This window comes from Schistocerca gregaria, chromosome X (assembly GCF_023897955.1).
Source record: "Schistocerca gregaria isolate iqSchGreg1 chromosome X, iqSchGreg1.2, whole genome shotgun sequence".
Lineage (NCBI taxonomy): Eukaryota > Metazoa > Arthropoda > Insecta > Orthoptera > Acrididae > Schistocerca > Schistocerca gregaria.
Genome location: NC_064931.1, coordinates 680,920,753 through 680,945,589, shown reverse-complemented (window position 1 = coordinate 680,945,589; position 24,837 = coordinate 680,920,753). Strand labels below are relative to the sequence as shown.

The following is a 24,837-nucleotide window of genomic DNA, read 5'->3' as shown; positions in this document are numbered from 1 at the left end:
GAAAGTTCAGTTGACAGATTTTTGCTGGAGATACAGTATGCTCATTTCCTGTTGTGGATCAATTAAATGTTTACCTTACAAACAGTTGTATGCAAGGCACAAAATGATTGGTGTGTAATTTTACATTTCGCATTGCAACATATATGAATTGTGTATTTATACAACACTCATATATGTACTTTGCTTATTAACCAGCTATGTAGAGCAGTAAATATTTATATTGTTTTATATGTTTTAATATCTAGCATGCCGTGTGTCTGTAGTATCCCTGCAGAAACTGTTGAGTGAACTTTAACATCATCAGTGTAAATTTTCCCGATTTGCTATGGGCCTTCTACTTGCTTCAGTTTTTCACTTTTGGACTCTGATTCTTAAGCTGAACAGCTATTACTGACCCATTTTATGCAGCAACTATTATCAATTAATGCAAGATAATGAAAGTTAATGGAAGATAATGAAAATTTTATGCCTTTCTGCATTTCTCCATCTCTTGTAATGATCAAAATATTCACAGTTTAGGTTTTATGTCTGAGTCAGAAGGCTCATATTATTTCTTTCTTTCTTACTTGCAAAAGGGTCCCACAGTACTTTTTTTTAATTTATAACATCAGAAGATATTGTTACAACTTAATTTCGAATTGGATATTAACAAACTTGAAGTTCAACAGTAAGACAGCCAACCTCTTATTGTGTTGATATGCATGCAAACAAGAACATGAACATGTAGTAGCACACTGCATAATGGAAAAGAGGAGTTAGTGCTAGAGTAATATTTTCCTGAGAAAACAGACAACTCAGGTCTGCATAGCTGTGGGTATTTGCAGCAGTAGTAACTTCGTAGATAAGAGTCTGTGAGAATATAAATATCCATGGGTGTGCACATTGATATCCACCGTAATAAAAACTTTATGATTAAAAGTCAAAGAGTAGTAGCAATATAATAATCCATTTTTCATTTACTGGCCTCAAATGCAGTCAGTGCATGAAATGGAACTGCACATTGTTTGTGAGTCAAGCTGAAAACAGGTATTATATGAATCTTCACAACACTCAGTTTCAGTATTATTAGACTAGAGGCTAATCTAGGAATTAATGTCATGTTAAATCATGTATGAGAGATTGAATAAAATAGTACTAGTAGTACTGGTCAACAACGAGATATGTCCAAAGTAAGTATTTGAACCTCAGCCTATGAAAATGATCCAGGCCCGTGCAAGCATTCATCAGAGATCCAGCATATGGAACAGGTTAAAGGGGCTCACAAAATTCTAGTGTCTATGGCTGTGGATGGAAGACTTAGAGATGTAGTTTTTTTATGCTGATGGCACTTTACTTGTAAGTGCAGTTCTCTATATGTAAACATTTTTGAAGTGAAAAATGGGGAGGGGTGCAAACAAGGTGAGATTTGAGTCAGGAGGATTACCATACTGAAGAAAGTTTTGAACAGTTCCCATTTGCACCATTGGAAGAAGTTGATATAGGAGGAAATATGGTCTAGATGGTATGGATTAGAAAACAGCTGTTAAGTTAACCATATTGTGCTCAGTAGTATGCTCCAGCAATGGGTAATCAAATGTCCCCATAGTTACAGTTTGACAGTGGCTGCTTATACAGGTGCACAGCAGCTCTGTAGCCAAGCTCATAAAAAAATAAAAATAAAACTGTTCAGTAATCACAGCAGAGTTATATATGATGTTGCTTTCACAGGTATGTGACCTATGATACAATACACCAACACCATATTCGTATTATCTGTCCCGCTATCCCTTCATTACCTAACCCTTGCCTTTCCCTTCCCATTTTGACCCTAGTCAGACGTGTGTGTGTGTGTGTGTGTGTGTGTGTGTGTGTGTGTGTGTGTGTGCCCGCACTCTGGTGAACACACATTCATACACTGAGCTAGTGTGTAGATGTTCTTGTTTATGTGCCAATCCACTATTCACCCCAACTATATGGATTTGGTGGTGAATAGTTGGCTTTACCCATTCTGTTTGTTCCTCTCAGGATTTTTCAGTAGCATAGTAAAATTTAAGTTTGGTTGCATAAAGTCTCATAATTGATGTTATTATATTAGAAAAAATTGCTATGAAAAGCTTGGGAAAAATGTATTTGTATGAGAAAGAAAATTGCATATCTGTCACTTTCTAGATGATGATCTGAAGAACAAACCATAATTAAAGTATACACAGATTTGTCTTCACTCCTAATAGAGAGAGAGAGAGAGAGAGAGAGAGAGAGAGAGAGAGAGAGAGAGAGAGAAGTAGCAGAAAGGGTATATGGGAAAATTGGAAAGGGTGATATGATAGCCAAAATCCCATGTAAGAATTATGACAGGTTATGGAGATACATTAAATTTAATATAAGCATAGCAAGTGGTAAGATGTGAGACCATCAGGCACTAGAGCTAATAATATTTAAGACTGCACAGGTTAATCAGCAAGAAGAGAGAGAAATTGAGGTAGGTCATTGATGACACAAAATTATGTTCTGGAAACAAGTATGGGACAACCACTTGGTCATTTGAAACAGGATTGCAGCATGGTATTTGAACTTATTCTTATTCTTGCTCAGTGAGTCCAGTATCATAACAGATGAGATAGAATGAGTAATTGGGATTGAACAGATTTTTTGTTACAGAATGAAAATTTGTCAGGGAAAGAAAAACATATTGTCTAATACTATTTAGTTTTAACCATGAATACAACTAGATACGAAATTTGGAAGGGATTGTAAATGGATAAGAAGATTGAAAAATATGAGTGTTGAATGTGGAAATAAATCAATGAATAAAGAAATAAAAACAATAATGAAAGTTGTAGATGACAATCTGCATCAAACTGGGAGATTCTGAGAATACTAAGGGACAGGGCAACCACAAATTTGAGTAATGCTGATTTGGTTACACAACAGTGAGACAGAATTTGGCCAGTGTATGTTAAAATCAAGTTTGCCATGTAGTGTGGGACTGAAGGGGGGTGAGGGAGATGTTACAGAATTTTTGCAGTGTGAGATGATGAACTGAGATGAAACAAGTTGAATAGCAAAGAGAAAGAATATGTTTTCCCTCTTTGGAAATCTGAAGCATTGGTGTTAAATGAGATTTCAGATAATGCAGCGAATAAATCAAACAATAAAGTAGGTGCACAGAACTGTCATTACAGATTATATGGCTTTACATTTTGTATCTTGCTCATGAATTGACTGATCATGTGGACAAAGAAGACAACCCTGGATGATACAGGAAATGTTATCATTGGGGTGGACAACCAGTGTTGAGAATGACTTGGAGAAGTGTCACCTTTTGCAGAGACTGATTCAATGCAGCATTGCTCTGTTCATCAAAAGAAATATTTCTGAGACATTTGGAGTAATGTTTTCTTCAGAGAGAAACAGATGCAGCCTGGGAAATCTGTCTGTCTGGGCACAACTGATAGTATGGTTGCTGGTTAGAGGGCTATGGAAAGATTTTGTTCAGATTGTGTACTTAAAGATTCAGCATTCTTCCAGATCCAGCTGATTAGATATACAGTCTGTGCAAAAAGGAGGACACTGAAAATTGAAAGTAGTGTTGTTTTTGGATGACTCTTCTAGGTAAAGAAGAGTGAATTTTGATTTTTTTCCCCTGTAGATCTAAACCCTTCGATCATTGTGGCATAGAATTTGGTAAAGGAATGAATGAATTCTTCCTTCAGTCCAAGGAACTTTAGGACATAGTTATATTTTTTTACATTTTACTTCATGAAAAGCATAAATATTGTTTTGTTAATGGCATTCATTGAGATCCTCTACTTATACAGTTCTCTGCTTACTTCATTGGATGACAGAAAATTCTTCTTAAAATGAATTGGTAGTGGTTGTGGTGGTGGTAATGGTAATGACGACGTCAACGATGGTGGTGGTTGTGGTGCAGGACGCCAAAAAGTAAGTTGCACATTACTATGGCTGGCCGAGTAACTTTTATTGAATGCTTCACTACATTTCAAAGTGACAGAGGTACATGATACAACTTTTTAACATAGTCAGCAGATCTCAGTAATCAACAGTCAGAATATTCTACTACCAGATATACTTTCTGTTTGCCGAAAAAATGGAAGTAGCTGGTGCAAGGACTGGACAGTGTGGCATATCAACATTACGTGCATATGTGTGACCTCGGTCAAATTGTTGTTTCACTACGGCTGGATGTGAAATGGCATTTGGTTCATGTGTTGTTGTTATGGTCTTCAGTCCTGAAACTGGTTTGATGCAGCTCTCCATGCTACTCTATCCTGTGCAAGCTTCTTCATCTCCCTGTACATACTGCAACCTACATCCTTCTGAATCTGCTTACTGTATTCATCTCTTGGTCTCCCTCTACGATTTTTACCCTCCACGGTGCCCTCCAATACTAAATTGGTGATCCCTTGATGCCTCAGAACATGTCCTACCAACGGATCCCTTCTTCTGGTCAAGTTGTGCCACAAACTTCTCTTCTCTCCAATCCTATTCAATACTTCCTCGTTAGTTATGTGATCTACCCATTTAATCTTCAGCATTCTTCTGTAGCACCACATTTCAAAAGCTTCTATTCTCTTCTTGTCCAAACTATTTATCGTCCATGTTTCACTTCCATACATGGCTACACTCCATACAAATACTTTCAGAAATGACTTCCTGACACTTAAATCTATACTCGATGTTAACAAATTTCTCTTTTTCAGAAACGCTTTCTTTGCCATTGCCAGTCTACATTTTATATCCTCTCTACTTCGACCATCAGTTATTTAACTTCCTAAATAGCAAAACTCCTTTACTACTTTAAGTGTCTCATTTCCTAATCTAAAACCCTCAGCATCACCCGACTTAATTCGACTACATTCCATTATCCTCGTTTTGCTTTTGTTGATGTTCATTCCGTTCAACTGCTCTTCCAAGTCCTTTGCTGTCTCTGACAGAATTACGATGTCATCGGCGAACCTCAAAGTTTTTATTTCTTCTCCATGGACTTTAATACCTACTCTGAATTTTTCTTTTGTTTCCTTCACTGCTTGCTCAATATACAGATTGAATAACATCCGGGAGAGGCTGCAACCCTGTCTTACTCCCTTCCCAACCACTGCTTCCCTTTCATGTCCCTCGACTCTTATAACTGCCATCTGGTTTCTGTACAAATTGTAAATAGCCTTTCGCTCCCTGTATTTTACCCCTGCCACCTTCACAATTGGAAAGAGAGTATTCCAGTCAACATTGTCAAAAGCTTTCTCTAAGTCTTCAAATGCTAGAAACGTAGGTTTGCCCTTCCTTAATCTAGCTTCTAAGATAAGTCGTAGGGTCAGTATTGCCTCACGTGTTCCAACATTTCTGCGGAATCCAAACTGATCTTCCCCGAGGTCGGCTTCTACTAGTTTTTCCATTCGTCTGTAAAGAACTCGCGTTAGTATTTTGCAGCTGTGACTTATTAAACAGATAGTTCGGTAATCTTCACATCTGTCAACACCTGCTTTCTTTGGGATTGGAATTATTATATTCTTCTTGAGGTCTGAGGGTATTTCACCTGTCTCGTACATCTTGCTCACCAGATGGTAGAGTTTTGTCAGGACTGGCTCTCCCAAGGCCGTCAGTAGTTCCAATGGAATGTTGTCTACTCCAGGGGCCTTGTTTCGACTCAGGTCTTTAAGTGCTCTGTCAAACTCTTCACGCAGTATCGTATCTCCCATTTTATCTTCATCTACATCCTTTTCCATTTCCATAATATTGTCCTCAAGTACATCGCCCTTGTATAGACCCTCTGTATACTCCTTCCACCTTTCTGCTTTCCCATCTTTGGTTAGGACTGGGTTTCCATCTGAGCTCTTAATATTCATACAAGTGGTCCTCTTTTCTCCAAAGGTCTCTTTAATTTTCCTGTAGGCAGTATCTATCTTACCCCTAGTGAGATAAGCCTCTACATCCTTACATTTGTCCTCTAGCCATCCCTGCTTAGCCATTTTGCATTTCCTGTCGATATCATTTTTGAGACGTTTGTATTCCTTTTTGCCTGCTTCATTTACTGCATTTTTATATTTTCTCCTTTCATCAATTAAATTCAATATTTCTTCTGTTACCCAAGGATTTCTACTAGCCCATGTCTTTTTACCTACTTGATCCTCTGCTGCCTTCACTGCTTCATGCCTCAAAGCTACCCATTCTTCTTCTATTGTATTTCTTTCCCCCATTCCTGTCAATTGCTCCCTTATGCTCTCCTTAAAACTCCGTACAACCTCTGGTTCTTTTAGTTTATCCAGGTTCCATCTCTTTAAATTCCCACCTTTTTGCATTTCTTCAGTTTTAATCTACAGGTCATAACCAACAGATTGTGGTAAGGGTCCACATCTGCCCCTGGAAATGTCTTACAATTTAAAACCTGGTTCCTAAATCTCTGTCGTACCATTATATAATCTATCTGAAACCTGTCAGTATATTTGGTTTATTTGGTTCATATACCACCAGAATTTCGTAATGAATCTGTATGCAACTTAGACATTTTGCTCACAAGAATTGTTCTGTTAAATATACTTCAACTTTGGAGTAGGTTTGCAGTTGCCATGCCATTTCATTCCCACACTGATGCACCTGTTATCTGTACCACAGCAGAATTGTCTGCACGAAATCAGGAATGTGTGCTCCCTTTTGACATTGCACCACACCTGTCATGTTATGGTCTTAATATGGGGCGACATGTGTAACTCACTTTCTGAAGTCCGTACGCGGTGGTGGTGGTGGTGGTGGTGGTGGTGGTGGTGGTGGTGGCGGCGGCGGCGGCAGCGGGGGCAGCAGCAGCAGCAGCAATAGGAGTAGTAGTAAGAGCAGCAGTAGTCATATTGGTAGTAACTATTAGAAAAACTATTGAATTACATGAAAATTCTAAAAAGTATTTAAATCAGATAAAAAGACACAAAACAGAATATAGTTTACACTGCATTAAAAATTGAGTTTGTGTATTAGATGACTCATACTTGAATCCAGGAGGATGATGGTTCAAATCTGTGTCCAACCATCCAGACTTAGGTGTACTGCGTTTCCCATAAATCACTCCAGGCAAATGCCTAGATGGTTCCTGTGAAAGGGCACATGTGATTTTCTTCGCCATACCTGAAACATTCTAAGCGTGTGCTCTGTTTCTAATGATTTCAGTGTTGAGTAGACATCCAACCCTCATCTTTCCTCTTTCCTACTAGATTATGCCATTTGGTACCATGGTCATGAAGGGTATGACAACAAGGTTTTAAATTCTTGCCACATCATGCTGAACATTCAACGTCCTTTCAACAATGACCAAATTAATCTTGTTGTCTTATCAAATAGTGCCCCACACCAAATTCTTAACAGCTGTATAAGTAGGGGTCTTGAAAAATCACTGCTTTCTGTGACCTTTTACTAGGTCCTCTACAGACACGTTATTGTCTGACCACCACAAACAGAAGCGAGACTTGTCACTGAGCACCACAAAATGTCACTCATTGTCTCAGGTGACTGGCTCTACACCATCCAGTTATCTTGTCTTTGGTATGGTATTGATAGTAAAAGATGCATGCCAACCTGAGACTGCAATCCAGTTTCCAGTAATCTGTTCTCAACTGTTCATGGTGACACTTTGCATGCTGTGGTGACACACTATCTGTAACCTCTGCCCAGAATTCAACTGTTGTCATCCATCTATTCATCAGAGCCAGTTGAACAGTGCTACAATTTTCTCTTTAGTTACCTCTTCTGGAACAACCAGTGTTTGTTCTTGTCGTCACACTGTTGTTCTGAGTCCAACTCATCATCATTCATTCTACTGTCATTGCACTACAGCTAACTGTCTGTATGATCTGTGCGTATATTGCTTTCATGTCCCTCATTCCAGTTATTCACCTTTTCTCAAGGTGTGGAAGATGGCAGCAAGCTGCACATTCATGTCCTCTGCATATTGTCTGAAAGATTTCAGTAAAATTAGATGCACCCAATAGCTATCATGTACTGACGCTACATTTCATCTGTAGGAATGGCATTTTTCTGCAGTAATAATGCTGAATATAAGCTTTCAAAGGATGAATTTTTAATTAACGTATCCCACAGACATGGAAGTACTGGGGTATCAGTTTAGTTGCATTTGGTGAAGATGTTCAGTGTGTAACACTTGCCATTTCTGTCAGTGTATATGGAAAGTAAAATTAACTGTTGTCAGTTTCAACCAAGTATATGCATCACTGAAAACCTTATTAGATGTGAGGGAAAATGGCCATGCCTGAAATTTTTGCCGTTTTTGTCGTAGTGGTTCGTTGTTTAACTGAAACTACTACATGTGGTAATTGCTGTAATAACAGATAATAATACATTAGTGGTTGTTAGAAACACTCTAGCTACAGTGATCATTTGCTATTCAACAAGATCAGATTTATATGCCACACTATTGATGAAATGTAAATGATCTAAAGAATGCTGCTGTGACATCTCAGCGATGAAAGATTCAGCATGCCTGAAGTAAGGAGGCCCACATCTCATAGCAGTGCAACTGATGTGACAAAAAAATGCATCATAGAGGTTCCAAATGGGGTACTGAGACACATTCTACCATTCTTCCTAAAACTATACATGTAGATTGTTTCATTGTTTATACCAGTGGTTGACTGTGAAACATATATTGTAGTAACATTTCCTTAATGCACACTGTAGCAATCCTGGGGACTTCACAGACCAAGTTGTGTCTTGCATCTACATTGTCCAATTCTTTTCAAGCTACTATGTAGGTTAAGGTTTTTACCATTACAGCTGGTTGGATCATTATAAAAATGATTGATTATACTCCTCTGTAGAGTTGTTGTGAATGTACTTTTACTTTAGATCTCTACAGGAGTTACAATTAAGAGTCTCTAGAATGTTGGTGTATTTGGCTCTGTCAACTGCTCGTATATAGGTATCTTTACTCTGTTATTTATTATTTGATATTTCTTAGCAATTCTCGTACTTTTCTGTCAGTCAAAACAACCTGTTATCATATTTGGTGCTTGATGCCCATCTTTGTATTGATTTAATGTCCTGTATTATCCCAACCTGATACGAATCTCATATTCCTAAAGAATATTCAGTGCAGGTCACACTTCATATTTCTATGAAGTACATCTTCAGATTTGTCCACACAAAGAACAAGAACACGTCATTTCGTGCTAATGGTTTCACATGTTTCTGATATGCAGAACAGTAAAAATATAAATTTTTGTTGATGCCTACAATAGGTAGCAGTGAATACTTCTCTCTATCACATGGATCATAACCACAAATTTGTAAGGATATAATGATCATTTGGTAAATACTCCACTCTACAAATGTGCGAGTGATAAACCTTATTTCACTGGTGCTGAAAAAAAACTTGGTTCACTGTGGTAGGTATTACAAGTGCTTGAAAAAGAGTGTACCTAGGATCTGTCTGTTGGTGGGGAGGGGATGGCATGGCTGGCAGTTCACATTAGTTTCAAGCAAGGGAGAGGAATAGAAGAAACAAAGCAAAATTTCTTACTGTACAAAAACTCAAAATTATCGGGAAAACCATTTGTGTTAATTGACAAACATATTAGTGGTGCCACTTAATAGTAGTAAAAACTGCCTATGTATGAGCTTTCCACGCATTATTTTCGTGTGAGGTAGGTAACTTTCAGACAAATGTGAATAAATTTATTTTAACCAAGTTTGTAACATTTTAAAAACTGCTCACTCAGTTTAAATTAAATTAAGGGCATATAATTTCCCGATGTTGTTCACTTTGAACATTGAGTAAGCAATAAAAGAAACCAAAGAAAAATTTTGAGAAAGAATTGAAGTTAGGGAAGAAGAAATAAAACTTTGAGGTTTGCCGATAACATTGTAATTCTGTCAGATGACAAAGGATTTGGAAGAGCAGTTAAATGGAATGGATAGCATCTTGTAAAGAGGTTATAAGATTCCAGAATGTAATTTTCACTCTGCAGCGGAGTGTGTGCTGATGTGAAACTTCCTGGCAGATTAAAACTGTGTGCCAGACCGAGACTCGAACTCGGGACCTTTGCCCTTCGTAGGCAAGTGCTCTACCAACTGAGCTACCTGAGCACGACTCACGCCCCGTCCCCACAGCTTTACTTCCGCCAGTACCTCTTCTCCTACTTTCCAAACTTCACAGAAGCTCTCCTGCAAGGAAACATTGAAAGTTGAGCTAAACTCTGCTGCTCCGAAAGATCCAGCCCCCACTCTCCCCATGGTGGAGCCTGTGAATGCCAGTGAAGACTCACACTAATAGGTGGCGCATAACTCAGCAGCAAACTATTTTGTCATCTTGTTTCCCCTTTGCTGCTTTCTCAGATCCCAGTCTGACAGTTCTTCAATGGAACTGTAACAGCTACCATTGCCATCTGTCCATGTGGAGGTGTCTGCACACTCATATGCTCTGACATACAGTGAGCAAGTGACACTCAACATTAAATTAGAAGTTGTTGCTGTTTGTGTCCGCCTTTCAGTTGGGGTCTGTAATTCCTGTCTATCCTCAGACAGATCTATGCCACATAGCGAGTTGGTGAAGCTAGTGGAACTGCTGTCTCCACCCTTCATTTTAGTAAGGGACTTAAGTGCCAACCCCTATCTGTGGTGCCGCCGAAACACGTCTAGCAGGGACCAAGTATAGAGAAATTAATTCTGGGACTGGAAGTCTGTCAGCTTAACACAGGGGTTGTAACACACTTCAGTACAGACCAAAAAACATTTTGAGCCATAGATAGAACAGTCTAGAGTCTGCAGTGTGATCATGTCATGCTTGTTCTGACACTGTGGTACGTTGATGGTGACCTTTATGACAGGACCACTTTTCTATGACACAATCTTTCTCAAACCACCAACCAAGGGAATATGCACCACATTAGTCACTGTGGAAAGAGAACTGGCAAGCTTTCACCTCCAAAGCAACTTTTGAAGCCAGTGAATAGAAAGATATCGAAGGAGTGGCCCAAGATATACACACTGCGGAAGCTGTGATTCCCAATTCAGGCCCTCCCCACTGGGAACTGGTCTGAAAAAATGCACTGTCTTATGTCACATTAATGTGACCACTTGTCAAAACCCTGAAAAACAAACTTTTGTAATGTGGACTGCTGCAAGATGTGTAGGAAGAGAATCAGTGAGGTTCTGGAAGGTAGTGACAGGAATGTGGAACCATGCCGACTCAAGTGCCATGGCCAGCTGCCCTAGGTTTCTCAGTTTGAGGATTTATGATGCAAACAGCCCAATCAATGTGGTCCCACAGATTCTCGAAAACTTGCTTCATGCACTTTTGTTGACCCGGGATTGTGCATCATCACCCAGAAATTTACCTCAGTAACTAGTTACCTGAAATCATTGAAACTTTCACATTTTTAAGTCTTTATTTTATCCCACTTGGACTATGAATGAGTAGACTATATGGGGTAGCACCATTAGGATAGAGATTGTTAGACTGTTTCCTCCACAGAGGTGTGCGATTAGCAACTTGAGTCTTCTGACGGACCCTGTAGACACCCTCCTGCTGGGAGCTTGTTTCCCACCACTGAGGATCCGATGCGAGCAACTTCTGGTCAAACCGTGTGGTCACAAGGTGTCCGATGCTTATTCGTCTATGTTACTCAACTCTGTATCACAACCAGTAGTTCAGATTGTCTAGGAATCATGCAAAAATGGGTAGACCATTTAGGATACAATAGGAGGCTCTGTGCGAGAGCCTCCATCTATCCCTTCTGGTCTTTGTGCACGAGTTCCCCCTTGGCACCCCACATGGTTTGTGTGGTAACCAAGCACTCAAGAAAAGTATGCACAACAGTCAAACAGTTTAATGGCAACACAAAACTTCATAGTACAGCACAGGTCCTCTACGAATTTGAAATAGCATGGCTAAAAACTGAGTTCACAATTATTCAGTTCTCAAGAGCAGAGTACTAATAATGATGGTAACTATGCAAACAAGAGTGGGTTAAGTGATCTGTACTCTGTGTTTTATGTTTGCAATTGGTGTGCCCTTGCATCATTGTGCTACTGCTGGTGGCTGATGGCCATCCCCATAATTAGCCTCACTAAAGTATGGCTGAGCTGGTAGTGGTGACTCGTGCGGGTGCCCTGCAGAAGCAGAGATGGCGTTCAGCACTGATGTGGCATCTCCCAGAGCAGCAATGATGACTCGATTGGTCTTAACTCTTTACAGGAGAGGAGGCAGGCTCATTTAGTAGTGGTGGTGGTGGTGGTGGCGGCGGCGGTGGCCAGCAAAGGGTGGTAACATGGGTGGATTTATGTGTTACCACATTCTTCCTCCCTCGGGGAGGTGATGATTAGATGGTGGCAGCAACGCCGCCATGCTGTGTGCTGCTGAGTTTCCCCCCAGGAATGTGATGTCCATTGTGTCTTGGACATCGAGGTCTGTTGAGTGTGGTGTTGCCAGGAGCTCCCCATGTGGAAAGATCAGAAGTGGATGTCGCAAAAGGAGGCTCCAGCTAGCTAGGAAATGCTGAGACTCAGTGGTGGCAGTTAGTTCCTCCATGGCTGGTGCTATATGGATGTATGGCTTCCAGAAGGTGGAGCTATGAATGTTCTGGGGGTGGCTTCAACTGGCCCTGTTATTGCACATCCTGTGAAAAGCCCTTTGTGAATACAGCTGAGGAAGGTTGTGTGAAGGGCTGGAAAAATCAGCTGATGAGTGCTCTGTGTGGGTTGGCCAGCACGGAGCAGGATGGTGGGTCAAAGGGTGTTCATTGGCCAGGATGATTACTGGAAAAGTTGGTGTGCTTGGATCTAACTGATGGTGAGGTGTTGCAGGTGTGCGTGGTGTTGGTAATTGCTCCCACACTCAGGAGTCATAGCTGGTTTTGATGGTGGGCCACCTGCCTGTTGTCCACCAGCAGCATGAGGATGCCCCATCCACATGGCTCATGAATAACGGTGGCGATTCAGTACTCTTGCAAGCCTTAGGTGTGAGCCTGTGCTTGGATACCTGGTTTGAATCTCGGCAATGATGGTGTATGAGGTGGGTGTGGCACTAGCATCCATAGGTGCAGCAGGGTATGCTGTTGGTGGCTGTGCTTCAAGTCTCCCATTGGGGTTGTTATTTTAGGTGCTAAGAAGGAGTGTTAGTGCATCCTCTGCTGAAGTGTCGTATCTGTATTTTTTAATTTGATTTTTGAATATATACACTAGATGTTCTACTTCTGTTTCATTGAGGGTAAAATGGTGGTGCTATTATGTGGTGGACAAAAGTTTGAGACCAAGTGAGGTGACACAGTGGTTAGCACACTGGACTCACATTAGGGAGGACGACAGTTCATATCGGCAACCGGCCATCCAGATCTAGGTTTTCCGTGATTTGCTCCAGGCAAGTGCCAGAATGGTTGATTTGATACGGCACGGCCGATTTCCTTCCCCATCGTTGACACGATCCAAGCTTGTGCTCCATTTCTAATGACCTCGACATCAGTGGGACATTAACCCCAATCTTCCTTCCATTTAAAGTTTGAGACATGAACTGTGGCCCATTATCCGTCACTAGAGTGCAAGGAAGTAAGATGAAAAAGATCTTTGTGAGTTTTCGTAGAGTGTTCTCTATTGTGTGGAATGGCAGGTGACGATGTCTGGATGTTGCAAATGTTCAACAGTAACGGTTAACAAATTTACATCCATAAAGGGGCCTCTGAAATCCAGGTGGACATGTTGCCATGTCTGTGGACGTTGGTCATGGTGAAAAACATTGTTGCAGAGATGCGTGTTGTCCCACGCACTTTGTATGTGCATGAATTAATAGCTCGATTTGCCTGGACTGTAAATGTAGGTTTGGGTGAACATTTTAGCTCGTAACATCCCCCAAAGTCCATATGCAGTATCTAAGTATGTTGTTTTGTAGAGATGTTGGGGCTACCACGGGAGGGAGGGGGGGGGGGGGGGTGTTTGTTCTGTTGTTGACAGTACCACAGCATCTACCAGAATTGATCTGTGTGGAAGCATAAAATTGTGATGTACAGTGTCTGATTCCTATCTTGGGGGTAGTTTGGGCAACCCCGAGGATATAATGCTGCACCTGTTGTAAAACAGGGTATGTGGCAATCTCATCCGTGATGGATGAACTTATAATTGGGAAGGTATCTACCATTTATTGAGAGTCACCATCAAAATAAAAAAAGATAATTTCTGCTTGGTCAAAGTGTGGATCTGTGCCCATTGGAAGATGAGGTAGGATGTCTGCGTTGGTGTACTGTACTGTGCTATTGCTCAAAAGTATATTTCATAGTTTTAGCAGCTTAGAAACAGCCAAACATTGTAGCCTGTGTGTTATTTTATTTGGTAAATGACGAGCTTAATGGTTTGTGGTCCACGATTAGATGAAATTTCTATGCCATATAAAAAACACAAAATTTTTTTATTGCATGTATTATGTCTAGGGCTTCTTTTTCTATTTGCAAATAGGTTTTTGTGGTGTATTTAACATTTTATAGGTGAACACTATTGGTTGCTCTGAGTTTTGTGAATTTTGATGGGCAGATACCGATTCCAGCCCATATTTTAATGCATCAGCACCTATAGTCGGCTGTTTTCCCAGCAGAAAGATGGCCAGGCATGGAGTTGAGCTGAGTCTCTTCTTCACTAATTGGAAGGAGTGTTCAGACTCAGCTAACCAGACAAATGGCATACCTTTTTATCTAATTGATTTAATGGATGTGCAAATTTAGCCACCCACAGAATGAATTTATTATAGCCAGTAGTTTTGCCCGTATGAGACTGGAGTTCCTCTATGCTCGTAAGCTGTGGTAGAACACTGTTAGCTGTGATATGGCTGTCTGTTGGCTGACTTGCTCGCTGTGAAATTGTGAGCACTAGGTACTCAGTAGAACACTAACAAAACTTTCATTTTTCAAATAGCGTTTTAGACTTGCATCCTGGAAGATCTGAAAGATTTCTGAGTCTTGAGAGTTGATCGTCAGAAGTTGATCTTGTGACCACAGTATCCGCCAGGTATTTGATGCAACATGGAATGTTCTGCATGAGCTACTCTGTAAAATGCTGGAACACCATGGGGGTGTTTCCCATGCCATATACAAATGGTTTGTATTTGTACATCTGTAGGGTGTGATGACCACTAAGCAGCTGTTGGGATGTTTCATTGAGTGAAAGTGCAATTACGTATCTGAAAGATCTACTTATGAAAACTTCTGACCACTTGGCAGTTTTGCTACTAGTTCTTCTGGGTGAATAGCTCTGTATCAATTACTGCTTGAGCATTTACTATCACTTTGAAACTGCTGCAGAAGTGTACTTTTCTGGACTCCCCCGCCATCCTCAGTCATCACTAGTGGTATTGCACATGAGCTAGTGTGTTTTTTTTCTATCACTCCCACCTCTGTTAATCTTTCTAGTTCCTGCTTGGTTTGTGCATGTGGAGGCTCTTTGTTCCTGTACAATTATCACATCCTGTATCCTCTTGAACGTATTTACTGTGGTCAGCCTTTGTCTCCCCACATTTCCCTCCACTATCTGACTGAAGATTCTTTGATGCCTAAGGATATGTCGTATCAGTCACTTCAGTCTTTTAGTCAAGTGGTACCATTCATTTATTTTCTTCTCTGTTAGATTCAGTACCTTTTCATTAGTTATCCGATCTCTCCACATAATCTTCTGTAGCACCACATTTCAAAAGCTTCTATTTCACTTATGTGTAAGGCTACGCTTCAAATAATTTCAGAATGCACTACTTAACATTAAAATTCCAACATTTAAATTTTATTAGATGTTAATATATTTCTTTTTCAGAAATAGTTTTCTAATTGTCAGTCTTTGTTTCATATCCTTTCTTATTTCGGCCATCATCAGTTCTTTTGCAGCCCAAATAACAAGACTCATCTACTACATTTAGTGTGTCAATACCCACTATAATACACTCAGCCTCACCTGTTTTAATTCGACTACATTCCATCACCCTAGTTTTACTTTTATTGATGCTCTTCTTATAACTTACCTTGATGAAGCCACTATCTGTTGTGTACAATAGCTCCGACCTGTCCATTTCTGTCTCTGGCAGAATTACAGTCCCACCAGCAGACTTCAAAATTTTTGTTTATTCTCCCATAACTTTTAATTCCACTTGCCAAATTTCTCCTTGGTTTCCTTCACGGCTTACTCTTGTAGAGTGAATAACACTGGGGTAAGCTATAATCTGTCTCCATCCCTTTTAAAATACTGATTCCCTTTCATGTCCTTCAACTCTTATGATCTTAGTATGGTTTTTGTACTAGGCTTAGAGGATGATTCACTCTCTGTATTTCATTGCAGCAAACTGTAGAATTTCCATGTGTGTACGTTGGTCAACATTACCAGGACCTGACATCTAATGTACAAATGTTATAAAGATAGGTATACCTTTCTTAAACCAGTCAAAGGTAAGTCGTAGGATCAGCATTGTCATGCATATTCTTACATTTCTCTGGAATTAAAACTGATCTTCTCCAACTTCACCTTCTGCCAGTCTTTCCATTCTTCTGTAGATAATTTGTGCCAGTATTTTGCAACCAGGACTTATCAACTAATGGTTATGTAATAATCACATCTGTCAGCACCTACCTTCTTTGAAATTGGTATTATCACATTCTTTTTGAAGTCTTAAGGCATTTTGCCCATCTCATAACTAGAACGATGTTTACACTTAGGTCTTTCATTCTCCTGTCAAATTTTTCTCACACTATCACATTACCCATCTCATCTTCATGTACTTCCTTCTCCTTTTCCACAATATTGTGTTCAAGTTTGTTTTCTTTCTATAGTCTCTCTGTTTATTCATTCCACCTTCCAGCCTTCCCCTTATGGTGTCTCCAGGCCTCTTCCATGCATACAGCCATGTTTCATGATGATTCAACCATGTTAATGATGGTTTAATTGTGCTCTGTACAAAATTCTACCCTGCAGCTGGTGTCTGCCTTTTCCACAGCCATGCCTGCTTCTATAGCTTCGCATTTCTTGTCTAGCCATTCCTGGATTGTCATTTTAACTTCCTTTACATCTCATTTTTTAGACATCCGTATTTGGTCTCACCTGCTTCCAACAAAATCTTGTGTGTTGGCCAGGGATTTCTGCTGGAGCCTTTTCTTTTTGCCTCTTTGATCCTACGTGGACATTGCTATTTTACCTCTCAAAGCTACCCATTTGTGTTCTGTTGTATTCATTTCTGCTATTTGAATCAATTATTGCCTAATGTGCCCATTGAAACTTTAAACAACCAGTGGTCCTATTTATTTATCCAGGAACCATATCTTTAATTTCCATTTTTCTGCAATGTCTTCAGTTTTAATCTGCAATTCATGAACAATAAATTAAGATTAATGTGCGTATGCTCCTGGAGATACCTTGTAGTTCAAAATTTGGTTTAGAAATCTGTCTTACCACCATATTGCTGATCTGAAATCTTCTGACGTCTCCAGTTCTCTTCCATGCATACAGCCTCATTTCACAATTATTAAACCAAGTGTTAGCAATGATATGATTGTGCTCTGTACAAAATTCTGATAGGCAGCTTCCCCTTCCATTACTTTTCCCCAATCCACGTGCTGCTTTTTTTTCTTATCATTTCCCTACTATCTAATTCTGTTGACACACTATAATTAAATTTTTCTATATTAACAATCTGAATAATTTCTTTTATCTCATCATGCACTCTGTCTCTTCATCTGCAGAATTAGTTGGTACATAAACTTGTGTTACTATTGGGTGGGAAAGGAAACCCCCGCAGTCAGGCCCTGAAGACCAATTATTAGTTGACTGACCACTGTGTCATCCTCAGTCATCCATCATCGGGTGTGCTATAGTGGGCCATGGGGTCAGCACACCACTCTCTGCGCCATTGTCAATGTTCCAAACTTAGAGCTATTACCTCTCAATCAAGTAGATCCTCAATTAGCATCATGAAGCTGAATGCACCCCATTCCATTCCTCCCTCCAAGGAAAAATCCCTGACAATATCAGGAAATGATTCCACATCCCCCACATACATGTCTGTCACCTTAGCCGCTTAGCTATGGAGGGGCCGCTATTTGGTAGTATTAAATCATTTCAGGTCAAGAGTCTGCTACAGTTCCAGCTAATGTTAAAGAGCAGACTGACTATGGAATACACAGATATTTTTTTATTGGGAGGAGGAGAAGGAAGTGGCTGCAACAGTGATGGTGGCTTCCTTGTTATAGTCATTGTCCCGGGTGATTAGGAAGGTGTATTGGGAAGGGAGAGGCTAGAGAGTTGAATGGGCTGAAATGTAAAATGATTCCAGATGTGACTACAGTCTTTACGGTACGGATGTATATTTCGGGAAAGGTTGTGGATGCTTATAAAGGGGAAATGATTGAATTGAAGTAGGCACATAAATGAGGCTGAAAATGTTGCTAAGCTTTCAGATGGTGTCCATACAATTGCATTGTACTGGCACTGCTGCAGCTCAGTTGCAGTGAGGGGGGAAGCTGAATTCGAGGGAAGGCTGGCTTACAGCTGGGAAGGAGACACTGCAAGCACCCTAGACAGGAACATGGCACCAGTGAGCTTATTCTGGTGCAAATCAGAGGAGATGGATGTGGTGCAAAATGAAGAGGAGTGAACTGGAAGGAGGATGGGATACAGAACAGAGGAAGAGAGTGACTGTGGAGGATACAGTGTGAGGCTAGCAAAGAAAAGTGCCAGAAGGCTTACAGAATTGAAGAGTCTGCCTCATTCTTCCGGAGTCTGTCATTGTGCATCTGCTGCAAATCCTGCTGCCTTCACCAGAGTGAGCTCACAGAGCCCATATTCCTGTCCCATGTGCTTGCTGTCTCTCCTTCTCAGTGACCAGACACATTTCCCTCCAATCCTTCCTCCTCCTGCTGACTTTGTTTCTCCTCTTACCCCTTCATACAATATAACCCTTCATACAAGTCGAGTTGCAGTGCTGGTACCATGTAGTCGACCAAGAAAAGTTGCTGTGCCAGTATACGTGTATTGCGCAGCTAACTTGAAATGTGAATATTGAAAGCTTTCCAGAATTTTTCACATACCTATTGATGAATCGATGCCTCAACTTTGTGGTGAATTGTTATCTTTACTCCTCTCATTATTTGCATTCCGTTGAGGGTTGTCCATTGACAAAGTAGAGATATCTAAAGGAAACCCTTCGAAGCAAGCAAGTGGTTTGATTTCTATAAACTTTTTAGTCTATTTCGATCCTGAAATGAGATGGGATCATGGTAGTAGATAAGCAGTATCAACTACATGGAAGATCAGAGATATCACATTTTCTCCTTTTCATATAGTTTGTTGCTCAGAAACCACAATCTCGGACCCCATGTTCACTCGAAGAATGAGGAATGGGAGTGGTTTTGGATAAAGAAATTAATAGGTGACACTGCTTGGAAATGACGGAGTATTTACATAATCCCAGCAGCTCTTGATACTCCTCATTCATTGCACTTGTCTAGCTGATTCCAGCCATTTCTGTAATAAGTGGTTAATATCTAGTTGTCTGATATGTCACATCAGAAGGTCTGCATATTACACACTAGAGAAGTATGATTGTCATATTAAATAACACAAACCAAAAATACTTTAAGAGTAAAGGAAACCACTCACAGCTAATAAGCAGCAAGCACAAGCGTTGAATCGTTGACAGGTACACACAAAATAGGCAGAAAACTTTCTAGGTTTTGGAGTAATCTTTTCCCGAGCAAGAGCAACCCCCCCCCCCCCCCCCCCCCCCCCCCCTTTCACATACACACGCACATGCCTGCATGCCTGTACACCTACAAACTGTCGTCTGGGTGCACAATGCCAGGAGTGCAGTTCAACAGGTAGACTTGGGTGGTGTGAGGGTAGTGTTGGATGGAGTGGGTAGCTAGTCTCTTGGAGGGAAGCAGCTGGTGTTCTGCCCAGAAATGCGGGAGGGAGGGTTGGCAGATTCATGGGCTAGGCATGTGATGTATGGGTTTCAGAGCCGGGGGCAAGCAGTGCACGATGAAATTGACAGAGAGAGGTGAATTGAGAGGGGTGATGGGATAGAGGAAGGGGAAAACATTGGGTAGAGAGTGTGGGAATAGTGGATTAACAGAGATTGATGATGGATGGTTCCAGGTGCTAAGGAGTGTTGCAGTGGTAACGCCCATCTGCATGGTTAAGAAAAAGCTGGTTGTGAAACTAAGGATCCAGATGGCCTGTGTCGTGAAGCAGCCATTGAAATTGAGATTGTAATGCCCGTCTGCATTGTGTTCTATTGGGTGGTCTATTTTGTTTTGGCCACACTTTTGTGATAGCTGTTCATTCTGATGGATAGATGGTAGGTTGTCATACTGAGAGAAAGCTGTGCAGTGGTTGCAGTATATTTGCTATATGACATGTCTGCTTTCACGGGTTGCCTAGCCTCTGATGGGCTAGGATAAGCTTGTCACTGGTCTGAAATAGGAAGTGCTGGGTGGGTAGATTGGGCAGGTTTTGCGTCTGGGTCTTTTTCAGAGATTTGATCTCTGTGGTAAGAGATTGGGAGTGGGAATGGCATAGGGATGGACTAGGATGTTGTATGTGTAGAGTGGGTGATGGAATACAACTTTAGGAAGGGTGGGCAGGATCTTGTGTAGAATGTCCCTCATTACAGGGCATGGTGATATATGAAGTCCTGGCAAAGGATAAGGGCTAGTTGTTTTAGTGCAGTGCAGTGTATGTGAGGGTATGGCATGGGAAATGGTTTGTGGGCTAGGTTTGAGGGGCACAAGGGGGGGGGGGGGGTTGCAACTGCAGTGAAGATCCAGATACTCTGTCTACTGGTGAGTGAACTATGTAGGAGGAATTTTTTGTTGTGTAAGGGATGAGAGCTGTCAAAATCCTGGTAATGTTGGTGGTTAGTCAGCTTTATATGCAGAAAGATGTGGATGCTGCCATGAGAGAGGCAGAGATCTCCATCCAGAAAGGTGGTGCTTTGAGTTGAGGAGGACTAGGTGAAGCAGATGGGAAAGAGGTGTTAAGGTTATGAAGGAATGAGGATAGTGTGTCCTGTCCAGATCTTGAAGATATTATCAATGAACCTGAACCATACAAAATGTTTGTGATTTTGGGAGGACGGGAAGTTTTACTTTGCATGGTCCATACAAAAGTTAGCAATGTAGGGTACCATGCATGTGCTCAGGTTTTTGCCACAGATTTTTTTTATATATCTTCTCCTCAAAGTGGTAGTTAAGTGTCAGGATATAGTCGGTAAGGTGTATGGGCAATGAGCTACCACCTCGTCAATATCATCATCATCATCATGCTCTGGACTCAGGCCCAACACACAATATCCTCATTCCTTCACAACCTCAACACTCTCCCATTCGCTTCATCTGGTCCTCCTCAACTCACCCAACCCTAGTCGACCTGCCAAACTCTGTGTGTGTGTGTGTGTGTGTGTGTGTGTGTGTGTGTGTGTGTGTGTGTGTGTGTGTGTGTGATTTTAACATCACCAATTGTGTACTCCTCAATAATGAATTCTGTGTCAATTACCAAATTGGTTCCTGTGGCGCCTGATAGCTTGAATCAGTCATAGTGGTTGGCTTTCAACAATAAATGTGATTACCGTTAACTTTTGAACTCCAATTTACAAAATCTGAATGCCGTCAAAGTTGCCTCTTGTGGTTGATACTTTAACTTCCAATTCTACTTGTTGATTGAGTGAACTTCAAAAATGTTCCTTACTATGATGAAATCACCAACAAAGTCTAGTAAAATTTGATAGGTGGCTTGACTCTCTTACCTCAGAAAAATAAAACAAGAAACTATGCAATACTTGACAGAGTTGTTGATGTCATCGTCGTCATCACATCACAAGACCACTGCCACATTAAATGTCCATTCATGGCATCATGGCACACAGTTTGTGAATCACTGATTAAAAAAATATTAAATATAAAATCTGTTATAACACTTAAATACTTTCCTGAAAGTGAATGCTTTAATGAGTGTCATTTTGATTTGCACAATAATACACTTTGAAGGCGTTCTCAGACTCGAAGGTGACTGATAATTGAAACGTCATATGTACATCTATTTCAGTGCAATTGGTGACCACCTCCATGACCTAGTTAGCATTTCTGACCACTGATGAGCGGGGTAGCTGAGGGCCAGGGGTGGGACCAATGCAGGATGTGTGATTGGACCCTATCTCCAAATATAGCAATCTAGTTTTATTGTTATTTTGAAGAAGGTTTGACGTGATTTAAATATTACATCATTTAGGGAATTTATGGATTCTTCCATACTTCTTGGTAGAACAGTTCCATATTTACAGTTGAATAACAAGTACACAGTAGAACAAAAACAGGGTGCTTGTTATTCAACCTTAAATAATTTGGAGCATATTGGAGATACACACAGAATTCTCATTGAAATGAAATATTGAATAAATATAATTCCTTATTAGACACTAAACTTTATGTTCGCAAGAGCAATGTATACTGTGGTACTGTACATTGCACAAAATGTTGCCGTCAGCAATCTAGTTAGGTAACAGTTGTTCACAGCACAGTAGGTTGAATCACAGCACGCACTAATAAACAATGTGTATCATCAGTCCACTATCAATAGCACTAACGTTAAGTCCAGTTGCATGTTGGGTGCAGTGTTATCATGTTTTGTGGAGCCCGTAAGCATTCAAGGAAATTATGCAGACTGTGAGATATCATTCCATTGTGTTTAGAAATAAGATGCACTCGAAGAAATCATCTGAACTGTTCGTACTCACAGTTTTTACACAGTGATTCTTATTAATGTTTAAAAAACCCCAAAGTGACGAAGATGAAGCTGTGACAAATAATTTAATATAAGACACACAGGCCTGCAAATGTTGCGAAATACCCCAAAAGTGGATGGCAGATGTTGAATATGTGACGTCATCAGATTATGTAGCTTGCTGCATGTGCAGTGATTGGGCTTGTCAATCCTACACTTGCCGGCAGGGGGCAGCGCTACAGGTTGCTCCACTAGGCTACTCTGTTTTCAAACACCTTGTGTAAGTGTGATCTGTTGTAAACATATGAAGTTATAATTTTTTTCCTTTTGTCCTATCTTCTTCTACTTTTTTTCCAAGCTTTATTTAGTAAAGAACACACAGGTCATTTACTGGTAGCAATGCAGTTCGGAAGCTTATACTTATTTAGTTATGACACAATGTGGTAGGTTTTTGTCTTACTATACTTTGCAGGTAACCAGCAGAGACTGCGAGACAAGTGAATTAAATAATGAATATTATCTGAATTGAAACACACAATTGTGTTATTGCTACGTGGCTTAACCGCTGCACATGCGACGAGGTATGTCATCTGGGGACGTCGCATTTTCAGTATCCGTCATCCAATTCTGGGGTATTTCCCGACATTTGTGACCCTGTGTGTCTTATATAAATTACTTGTCTCATAGTCATCTATGTTGCTTCAGGGATTTTTTAAATGTTCATAAGAATCACCCTGTATATATGTGTATCAAAGTAATTATTCCTAGTTTTATGATGTCATAGAGGATATAAAACATAAACATTACTTATCAATAACAGTGTGTCTGCAAATGTTTAGTTTTTTTCTAATAAAAAAGCCAGTGTTCATCACTCAGATTTTAGATGCTTTTGTTTCAGCTGTTATTCTTACCACGGAAACAATGAACAACTGAGGTTAGTTTGTTGTTATAAGTCAGAGAATATCTTATGTGAAATTTGTTTACTTACTTTTGGGTACTAAAATAGGTAACACAGATTCCTTTGAAAGTGTGGAAATACTGGCTTTGTAATTACGGAATTGACACTGAAAGTTAAACTTCCTGCCTCTAGTATGTAATTTTTTTTAGCGTACATTTTCTGCATTCAGATTTCTGATTTCCGTGCTCATTTTCAGTCATAATTGGAAAGATTGTGTAACTAAAAATTTTAATAACATTTATAAAAATATTTACTTGTAATAATTTTGTAGAAAGAAAACAGTTTGTAGCATACTTTTGTGGTGTGGCATTGCTAGAATTGTATTCTAAATTTCACATGTTTTGTAATGAAGTTGTCTCAACACTTTTATTACAGTATGCAGTTTCCTTCATCCCTGTATGAGGTCAAAACTATGCACTACTGGACATTGCTTTATTATGAAAAATGTTTTATTTCATGCCTTTTGTTACTTCAGAAAAGTAGAAATAGTTGTTAATATACACGTCTTATTATGTTCCGTTACAGTCAAAATCATTTGGAATGTAGTGAAACAAAAAAACACACACTCGCACTTCCATGTATTGGAGGTTGAAAGAAAAGTAATAAATATTGATTTGAAAAATAGTGAAGAAGACAGATATTAGGATCCCCAAGACCATCACAGATAGGGAACTGGATGAAAACTCAGCCAAGACTTACATAGCAAGAGAGAGAACTGATAACTCTCTCGACAATGAATGATTGTTAAATGTGTGCCATTAACTTTTATTTTTTGTATTGATTTAATTTACTTTCATTTCACTTTAAAGCAGAAGGCTAAATATTATACTGATTTGTGCATTGATGAATGTCTAGAGTCAGTAACACTGTGATATGGAGTGTTCTGTTCCTGCTCGTTCTCTCGCACATTTCAGTGAACAGACATCATTGTGCTCACATTTAAACTGCAATGAGTCGTGCAGTGGGCAGCATGTTATAACCTGTCAGTAGCACTTTTTCGTTCAGCAGATGTTTGAATTACAGCATCAAAATCTAGTTGCCTTTCCAAATAGCAGTTTGTTGCCAAAGTCCCAAATCTGTGTGACATTGTTAGTGCCTAGTTGATCTGAGACCATTTTTAACTGAAGCCAGAGGGGCAAAACCTTTCTGTT

At 40.1% G+C, this 24,837-nt stretch overlaps 1 protein-coding gene across 5 annotated transcripts in view; it reads left to right on the top strand.

The window, feature by feature from the left end:
- The window catches only part of LOC126299616 (inner nuclear membrane protein Man1), a 315,326-nt gene that overhangs the window by 29,197 nt on the left and 261,292 nt on the right, over window positions 1-24,837 (top strand). The gene's annotated exons all lie outside the window — the stretch shown is intronic.